General features: G+C 38.8%; 1 pseudogene; it reads right to left on the reverse strand.

Annotated features, from left to right (window-relative positions):
- The window catches only part of LOC110195896 (protein SDA1 homolog pseudogene), a 33,566-nt pseudogene extending 23,598 nt beyond the window's left edge, over positions 1 to 9,968 (reverse strand).
- Positions 9,969 to 10,441: the final 473 nt, after the last annotated feature.

The following is a 10,441-nucleotide window of genomic DNA, read 5'->3' on the forward strand; positions in this document are numbered from 1 at the left end:
ATACCCCTTGAACGTGGTATAATAACAGTACACTTCTCAAGAATTACAAATGTCATCTTCCCTTGTAGGGATGTAAATAGTTTACCTTTTTTAACAACATGTTGTATTTTTCTGTCCCATTTACCTTTTTATGTCTCTCTTGAATCTTGTATTTGAAGATCAAATTTTCTGTTGAGCTCTGGTCTTTTTATCAGGAAGGTATTTAAGTCCCCTATTTGGCTGAATATCCATTTCCTCCCTTGAAAGATCATGCTCATTTCCACTGGGTAGTTGATCCTTGGTTATAATCCAAGCTCCTTTGCCTTATGGAATATCAGATTACAGGCCTTCAGTCTTTTAAGGTAGAAGCTGCAAGGTCTACTGTAATCCTGATCATGGTTCCATGATATTTAAATTGTTTCTTTCTGGCTGCTTGTAGAATTTTCTCTTTGACCTGGTAAATTTCCAATTTGGCTACTATATTAATTGGTGTTTTCAATTTGAGATCTCTTTCAGGTGTTGACTATGAATTCTTTCGATGACTATTTTCTCTTATGGTTGTAGGACCTCAGGGAAGTTTTCCTTGATGATTTCCTGAAAGATACTCTCCAGGCTCTTTTTTCATTGTGATTTTCAGGTAGAACAATACTTTTTAAATTGTCTCTCCTGGATCAATTTTCCAGGTCAGTTGTTTTACCAATGAGGTATTTTATATTTTCTTCTATTTTTTCATTCTTTTGTTTCTGTTTGAATGATTCCTGCTCTCTCATAGACTCATTAGTTTCCATTTGACGATTTTAGTTTTTCACAAATTATTTTCTTCTGTTAGATTTTGTGCCTCTTTCCCCATTTGTCCAATTGTATTTTTAGGGACTTGTTTTCTTCAGTGTACTTTTTTCCAGTAGATCAATTGTGTTTTTTAAGGACTCTTCTACCTCTCTTATTTGACTTTTAAAATCCTTCTTGAGCTCTTCTAAGAAGGCTTTTTGGGCTTCAGACCAGTTCATATTCCCTTTTCAGCTTCCAGATGTGGTTTTGTTGACAATGTTGTCCTCTTCATAATTTTTGCCTTGATCTTCACTGTTTTCACAATATGAATATATAGTGTGTTTCTTTTTTACTCATGATGTTTGCTTATTTCCTGGCCTTTAAAGAGATCGAGCTCTCCTGCTGGGGAGCAGAAGGCACTGACCCAAGCTTCTTGTGTTGGGAGCCTAGGCCCTGGTCACTGGCTTTGTGTGCTGGAGCCTCTGATATTGGCAGTTGTAAGTTGTAGGGTTCTGGTTGCTTACCTGGTGCTGGGCTGGAATCAGCAAGGCTGGAGCTCCAGGGTAATTGTAGGTTGCCTGCTTTTCCTTTCCTTTTGTTTTCTTCAGCTTCTTTCAGAAGGATGTCACAGGATGTTTATCTGCTTGGGGCCCTTGTAGTGCTGCTTTCCTTATTTTTACTGAGTCACTGGGTGACCCAGTTGCTGCAGAATACCCAGGCACCTGGTGGTTTTACAAGCTGGTTTCCACCGGTTCCCCAGACTTCACTGAGGAACTCAGGAGTCCAGGTGTGGGTGTTTGCCTGCTCCACCACCTGGATTTCAGGATCTCCACCTCGTATGCTGAGGTGGGGCTTCCTGCTGGCTTGCTGGGATGCCTCCTGTTCTCTATTGCTTCCCTTTCCCCAGGGCAAGAGTGGCCTTTCCCATTAATCCCTCAAGCTACCTGGAGTACAGGACTACTGCACCCCATATTTCTTCTGGTTCAACTATTCCAGGGTTTTTCCTTGGGAGAGATTTTCTGAGTTTTCAGAGGTTAATATGGGAGGGTGACAGCCACTTAACTCTTACTTCGCCATCTTGGCTCCTGGAAGCAGAACTGGACTTACCTAGTTCTGAGAGGAAAAAGTTGCTGTCTATTTCCTCCTGTAACTCATTTAACTTCTTTAAAAATTTAAACCCTATACCATTTTGTGCATATATGTTTAATATTGATATTACTTCATTATATTTTCTTTTAGCAATATGTAGTTTCCTTCCTTATCTCTTTTCATTAGATTTTTTTGTGTTTTTCCTTTGTTTGAGATCATAATTGCTATACTTGCTTTTTTTTTACTTCATCTGAAGCATAATAGATTTTGCTCTAGACCCTTATCTTTCCTCTGTGTATGTCTCTATGCTTCAAATGCATCAGTTATAAACAACATTATATAGAATTCTGATTTTTCATCCATTCTGCTTTCTGCATCTGTTTTATGGGTGAGTTCATCTCTTTCATATTTTTAGCTGTAATAGCTAGCTGTGTACTTCCTTCTATTCTATTCTATTCTATTTTTCTCTCTCTCTCTGTCTCTCTCTCTCTTTCTCTCTCACTCTATTCCTACTCAAAAGTGTTTTACTTCTAATCATCACCTCCCCCAATCTGCCCTTCCTTCTATCAGTTCCCACCTTTTTCTTATCCCCTTCCATTTTTACTTCCCCATAGGGTAAGAACAGATTTCTATATCCAACTTAGTATGTATGTTATTCCTTCTTTGAGCCAAATTATAATGAGAGTAAGGTTCAAGCATTGCCCTCCACCCCCACCATCTGCCCCTCCATTGTAATAGCTTATTCACACTACTTTTATGTGAGATAATTTACCCTATTCTAACTCAACCTTCCCTCTTGTCCCAGTTCAATCATCTTTCATAAACCTTATTTTTTATATCATCCCATTATGTCCTCACAGCTGCACTAATTGACCTCATAGTGATAAGATTCTTAAGATTACAAATATCTTCTTATCACATAGGAGCATAAACAATTTAACCTAATTGAATAATTTTTGTTTTCTCTTTCTTTTTTTTTAAACTTTTTTTTATGTATTTTTCTTGAGTCTCATTTTGAAGATCATTTTTTTTTCTTATTTGCTCTGCTCTTTTAATTAGGAACACTTATAAGTCCTCTACTTCATTGAATATTCATTTTTTCCCTGAAGGATAATGCTCAGTTTTGTTTGGTAAGTGACTCTTCTTTGTCATCTGAACTCCTTTACCTTCCTGAATATCATATTCCAAGCCTTCCAGTTCTTTAATGTACAAGCTCATAAATCCTGTGTAATCTTTACTGTAGCTCCATAATACCTGAACTGTTTTGTTTTGGCTGCTTGCAGTGTTTTCTTCTTGACCTGTGAACAGAAATTTTGCTATATTTCTGGAATTTTTTATTTTAGAATCTCTTTGAGGTGGTTATCTGTGGATTCTTTCAATTTCTAATTTGTCCTCTGATTCTAGGATATCAGGGAAGTTTTCTTTGATAATTCTTAAAATATGTTGTCCAAGCTCTTTTTTTTTTTTTTACCATGGCTTTCAGGAAGATTACTAATTCATTAATTATTTCTCCTGTATTTATTTTTCAGGTCAGTGGCTTTTCCAATGAAAGATTTCACATATTCCTCTCTTTTTCTTTTATTCTTTTTTTTTCTTGGTGTGTCATGTAATCATTAGGTTCCACTTGTCTAATTCTAATTTTTAAGTAATTATTTTCTTCAGTGAGCTTTTTTAACTGCTTTTCCATTTGGCCAATTCTATTTTTTTTGTTTTTGCTTTTTTTTGGTGAGGCAATTGGGATTAAATGACTTGCCCAGGGTCACATAGCTAGTAAGTGTTAAGTGTCTGAGGTCTGATTTGAAATCAGGTCCTCCTGACTCCAAGGCTGCAGCTCTATCCACTGTGCCACCTAGCTGCCCCCAGTTCTATTTTTGAGGAGGTATTTTGTTCAATGAATTACTGTACATCTTTTCCCTTTTGTGTGTGTATCTTTTACCAACCTGTTGACTCTTTTTTCATTTTTATGCATTACTCTCATTTCTTTTTTTTTTTCCAATTTTTGTTCTATTTCTTTTATTTACTTTTAAAAATCCTTTTCATGCTCTACCAGGAGTTCTTTTAGGATCTGAGTCTAATTTGCATTTTTCTTTAAGGCATCATATATAGCCATGTTGACACTGTTTTCCTCTTCTAATTTTGTGCCTTGCTCCTTTCCATCACCCCAGCAACTTTCTATATTCAAGTTCTTCTTTGGGGGGGGGGTTGTTTTCTTTTTGCTCATTTTTTTTTTCTGCTTATTTTGTGACTTTGTATTTTTATGTGAGAGTTAGGCTCTGTTCCAGTACTGTCAGAATTTTCTTCTGCCGTGGTTGGGGCCCTGTTGCTGGCTTTCACTGGGGATAGGGGTGTACCCTGCTGTCTTGGCACTGGAGGGGGAACTATCCTACTAGCTTGTACTGGGAGTTGGTGCTCCCTGGTTTTCTACAGATGGAAGTTCTTTCTGTGGGCCAGCCCCAGAGCTGGGTTTTTACTGGTGTCTGGCCACAGTGGCAGGGTATCACTGCTACCCTGCTGTGGGTGTGAGGGCTCTCTACTAGCTTTCACTGGATGGCTGGGTCCTCTCAACTGGCCTGTCCTGGGGGCAAAGCCCCTCTCTTCGCTTACCTGGGATAGCTTCTCACTGCTGCCTTTCCCCAGTTATGGTGTCCTGTTGCTAAATTGATATGTTGGCAGGTTTTCTCTGCTGGCTCACTCCAGGGACAGGGTTTCACTGCTGGTTGGCTCTCCAGGTGTAGAGGCTGGGTACTGGACAGCAATTGGGGTGGGCCTTCACTTGTGGTTTACACTGCGGGTAAGGCCTCATTGTGCTGCTAGTCTGAGCCTGCTGGCTTGCCTTGTGTTTGTTGGCTTGGATGAGAGCAGGCTTTGCTGGTTTCTTTCCTTGGGGCCTGGAACCTTCCAGCAGGCCCCCTGCTGTGAGGTCGGCTGTTGCTGCTGCTGCTGCTTGCTGAGTGCGTTCCCATCTCACCCCAGTGATACAAGCCTTCCCTGTTGTGCTGGTAAGCTGCTTTCCAAATTCCAAATCTATTTTGAGGTGTTTTTTAAGGTTGTTTGGAGGGCAATTCCTGAGCTAGCTCCCTACTTACTCTGCCATTTTTAAGAAAGAAAATATGAACTGAAGAGATTATTTGCTTCTGGAACACCCAAAACAATAGAAATGCAAGAGGGATGAATAAAATCAGCAGGCAAGGATAGCAACAGAGACAACAGAAAGAACAGTAAGAGACTTCTTTTTAGCACTGAAAGTCTTCTGTACATTTAAACATATATATATATATATATATATAGCTTATAAAGGTCAAGGTCTCCCACTGCATCCTGGGCCATTACCAGTGATCCTGATCTGATTCTGGCCACTGGACTCGGATGGCTCTGGAGGAGAAAGTGAGGCTGGTGACTTTGCACAGCCCTCCCTCACTCAAATTCAATTCAGTTGCAAGTCCTGTCATTATCTCTCTGATGTCATTGTCATCTTCAAGAATGAAGGACAAACAACAACCACAACCATGGGATCAGGGTCATATCCTTTCAATCCCTCATTAGAATAAACCTACTTCTCATTATAATATTTATTATCTCATTAATTGTTAAGCAGTCACAGTTCATTTTCTAAGATCTTCATTAAAAGTTCAGGATTAGGCTGGGGTTCTTATAATCTAGCCACTGCTGGGATTCTTAAAATCTAGCCAATAGCTTACTAATGTTCAGACCCCTTAAGAGTCTGTCCAATATGATGGATGTTCCAATAAACCTTGTCTTTGGCTGAAAGAAGGGTTCAAATACATTTGAGCAGGACCCGTGTATTGTGATTTTGGGGTCTCAGGACCCCTGAATCCCTAAATCCTAAATTTTGGTGGCCTGTACAGGGAAACTGCCTAACCTCAAATTCTTCTTCAGCCAAGATTGGAAGGTATGTAAGCCTCTCCTCACTCCTTTCTTGCTCTGCAATTAAGGCTGCTCTCCAAGAACCAAGGCTTGGAAGTGCTTGTTGGGCAGACAGTTACGAGTCTGTCTCTCACTTGGCTTGACCTCTCAGGCTCTCAGTCCACTGGTCAGTTCAAGGCCATGAACCTGGGTACACCTTCCACAGCATAGAGGACAAGGATAGACACCCTATCAGGAAGTGTATGGTCAATTCTGTTAATTCCCTCAGCACTATGGAATTGGAGAAAACTGCAGTTGCTTTGTGGTTCCCTGAGGCTTACTCACTCCCTTCCCTCTGCCCCTCTGAATCCTCCTTCATGCAGGTTACAGGGAAAGTTAGAACACCTAAAAATATCTTGGCATATTCTGCAGGTTTTGTGATTGATCATTAAGGAGTAGAACTCCTCCTTACAACCGTGGTCACTCTTTTCTCCTACTCCATTAGCTTGAGTTAAAAGGGTATCTGTTAACGCCTCTTATAGGAGAAAAGAGTTTCACCCTTTAACCCTCACTTTTGATTTTGCCCTCCCCCACCTGGGAAAGGAAGGAGCTGGGAGGGGCAGCAGCTACAGGGTGGCCCCCCTGGTAATGGCCTTGGGCCCTAGGGCAACCTTTGCCTAGAAGCATCACCCAGGTTCAGCACATCCTGCTCAAGCAAGCACAAGCCTGCTAATGAAGCTAGTCTCCAAACTTGGGCAAGCACGATCTATTGAATTTGTAGTTTTAACTATTAATAATGAGATGTTGATTCTCTATGTAAAGTAATTTAGAAGTGCATTTAACAAAACTGAAGTCACCTGATTGGTAATGGGTTTGTTTCAAGTTTCAAATTGGTGAACTTTCTGTATCAGTTATGTCTAGCAACTTTTCATAATTTGGTTACTGCTAAATTTAGCTATTGTTGGTTATTGTTTTAATGTGTAAACTTGCCAAAAAGTTGGTTTGGGTTATGTATGGCTTGCTGAGAATTTGCAAGTATATAGAAATCTCTAATCATTGGCTTTTTTACACCAGGACAAATTTAAGTTTGAGATGTAAATCCTGGAAAAGTTTTTCCTAAACTGAGATTAGTAAAACTTGCTGTTTGAGGTAAAAGCTCATAGGATTTTATTTTGAGTTGTCTGATAGGTCATAATCCATCAATAATCAATAATCCACCATCTGAGAGAAATGCTACAAGCTACTCAGAGAAGGTGATCACTGGTGGGAAGTCAGCATTGGGAAAAGCTGAGAGGACAATTTTAGCCTCAGTCTAAGATAGGATCCTCTTGGCTCAGTTTCCCAATTATGTTCTTTTGAAAGGGAATGTTACCCACCTGGCTATTCCTGAGTCTGGCTATGAGGTGGATTTGATACTGCATGGTTGGAAAACTGAATTATCTGAATCCAAACAGAGCTAAGGACATTTTATCCTCTCAAAGTTGGGCCCTAAATCTAGTTCCTGCTTTATATCTGGGTTTTGCAGTTTTTTCTGCATGATTTATGTCTTCCAGACTATGGGCCGCTCACCTACAGTTGGTAGGAAACAGTGAGTACCAGCCAATGTCCCTACATTGTTTCCTGGATGCAGCCTGTGCTTGGTTCCAGTCAACTTCCTCTTTGGGACCCCCTCAAGGCAGGGACAGCTCTACACCCCTTGCCAGCAGAAAGCAATGTCAGAAGCTGAGACCTTTCTCCCTTTCTCTAAAAGAATTTGGGTCCCATTTGTTTGAGGGGTGAATGACGGGGTTGGGATCTGGTCCCCAGAAAGGAAAAACCCCGGACTTTCCCACTTAGCCAAATCTATGGTAATTGCCTGAGGCTATAATCCAATCAACTGGCCTTTCACTGTGGCTACACCCAATCTCCCAGTTCTGTTAATCTAGCCTGGCCTTCCTTTGTCTCACTTCCCTATGTATGGCCCCTAGCCATTTCCCACCTTTAATCTTAGCTAGGCTCCATTTTCCCTTGGCCATGAGGTCCAGGTCCCAGGAGTTCTGTTCACCACATAGCCACTCCTCGGTCCTTCCCACAGTCTTTCTGTATATAAGGTCCACTTTGTTTCCGTTAAGATACTGGGATTGTTATAATCTCACCAAGGCTCAGATTCTTAAAATCTAGCCAATAGTTTACTAACGTTCAGACTGCCCAATATGATGGATATTCTAATAAACCTTATCTTTGGCTGAAAAAAAAAGTTCAGGATTAGAGAATTTAGATTATTTTTCTGTATCAATTATAAAAATGCATTTTTTTTCCAATTTGGAAGCAATGATTGGCAAATGAATCCAAAAGTAATATAATTCCTAGTGATTTTCTATTATCTTAATAATATCTATTTTTTTGCCTCTATATTTTTTTTATTACTCCCTCTCTGCCACTTTGGTTACAAACTATATGATCTTTGCAAATCATGTAATCTCTCTTCTTAGCTTTTTTCATCTACTGTACTCACAAGATTGTTGTGAGGATCAAGGGAAATATAAATATATAGACACACATACACACACATACAACATATATATCAGGTACTATTGGAGACAAGGTAAGGCACTAGTGGACTGCTCAGCAGGAACAAAGTGTGAGAGGTGTGCAATTAAAGGATGATGCATACCAAACACATTCATCTTGCAGAAAGCAGAGGTTTAATCCACACTCAGATAAAAGAAATCTAGATAATGAAGCCAGAAAAATGAAGTCATGGGGACTTGATCATGGAAAAATCAGCAGCAAGTGGGAACCAGCAAGGGAAGCTTTAGATTTGCTTTCTTGGCAGCCTGTGCCCTGTTCTTATATACAGATAATACCTGCTTTACATTTTCTAATCCTCTATTTCTCTGGTGACAGTGGGGTCTAGGAACATATCAACTGAATATTTACATCTTGAACTCAATTAAGTATATTTGACAAAATTTACAAATGATTAAGTTATTTTTACTAATATGCCTGTAGTCATTTATATACTCTTTATCTTCTAAGAAAATCCATTCTAACCCCTAGTACATACATATTTGATATAAAAATCATTAAGGAATAAAACTTAAAAAGAGATAAGAAAAAAAAATACATACAGTGTTAAAAAGCATCTTACAGAAATAAAGAAAAAGTCCATGGTTGTATCAGTTAGAAACTATGGAATTTCTAAAGCATCTGCTTCTCCATAGTCACAAGAGGGAAATCTTCAATTGGATTTTTTGTAATTCATCCCATCTTGTGGCAGTATCTGAATTCTAAATTATCTGAAGCCTGATTTCTGAGGAATAATGTGGTTTGCCAAACTGTAGATTTGGTTGTTAAGATGACTGAAATAGTTGGACTACAGATGTTCCATCTGGTTATTTTAGTCATTTTAAAGGCCAAATTAGATTTAACATTCAGCAATCCAATCCACTGCTCGGCACTTAACTGTAGGAAAGAACTGATGACTTCAATAATGGTTTTCCATATAGATATAGCCCCTAGTATTTAGAGACAGATGGAGCACCCAGCAGGGTAAAGGAGATCCAATATTGACTTTTCAATCACATGGGCTTTTTTACCCTGGTTCATTAATCTGGCTGCAAATTTCATCCTAAATAGTCTTAAATGTCATGTCCATTCAGAGAGTGTTTGTATCTTTCAAGAATTATCTGAAGGCATAATCCCTGGATAGGCTTCCAGTTAGAGGTCGTTATAGGTGTTAGGATAACTTGGCAATTAACTACGTCAAAAGCTTCAGTTGGGCTATGAAGACAGTGTTTCCCTGGTCAGTTTTCAACATAAACTACACATGGCCAACAGCAAGAGATATGCATTATAATCACACAGAAGAGCACCTCAACTTCAAGCAGAGTGTTTAGCTTTCTTGTCTGAAAAGATTTTATTATGAAAATTAACATGATTAAACTTATAGCATGAGCCTACTTGAGGCAATTGCTTCTAAATTTTACTGTATCCCAAACTGTTTTTCTTCCATCCTAGGATCAATTTTTTTTTTCCCTAGGGGGAGAGTATTAAAAAAGGGAAATGTGGATCATCACTATCAGGCAGCAAATATTTGTTTGTTTGTTTTTTTCTAAAACTTTCTATCCATATTGCAAGAACTCTTAAAACTAATATAGAAATGGAATAAGGTTGAAATGGTTCAGAGAATCACTATCTTTCAGAGTTGGAAGGGAGCTCAGCAAAATTCTAATCCAAACCATACCTGAAGAAGATTTCCCACAGTAACGTACCAGACAATGAATCATCTAGCCTCTACTTACTGAAAGGCAAATTTACCATGAATTTGGGTTCCATATCATATTGTTGACACACATTAAGCTTGTGATCCACTAAAATTTCCAGTTTATTTTAGACAGCGTATTTTCTAACTAGTTATACTTCACCTTTTATTTGAAGAATTTATTTTCAACCCAAGTATAAATTCTGTATTTTAAATTTAAGCCAACTAGATCTAAGCAAGTATCTTAGATTGTGGAGATCATTTTTTTACATCCTCATTCAATCACTAACTATGCAAGCTATCACTCCCAACATTTAATCATATGTAACTTTGATAAGCATGCCATCTATACTTTTATCCAAGTCATGGATAAACATTTTAAAGAATATAGAGCCAAACACAATTCATTGGGCCCCTGCACTAGAGACCAAGTAAAGATGGAATCGTCAATGCCTACTATGTAAGAATAGTCATTCCACCAGTTCTGAATCCAGCTAC

The sequence above is a fragment of the Phascolarctos cinereus genome, unplaced genomic scaffold (genome assembly GCF_003287225.1).
Source record: "Phascolarctos cinereus isolate Bilbo 61053 unplaced genomic scaffold, phaCin_HiC Scaffold_4;HRSCAF=312, whole genome shotgun sequence".
Lineage (NCBI taxonomy): Eukaryota > Metazoa > Chordata > Mammalia > Diprotodontia > Phascolarctidae > Phascolarctos > Phascolarctos cinereus.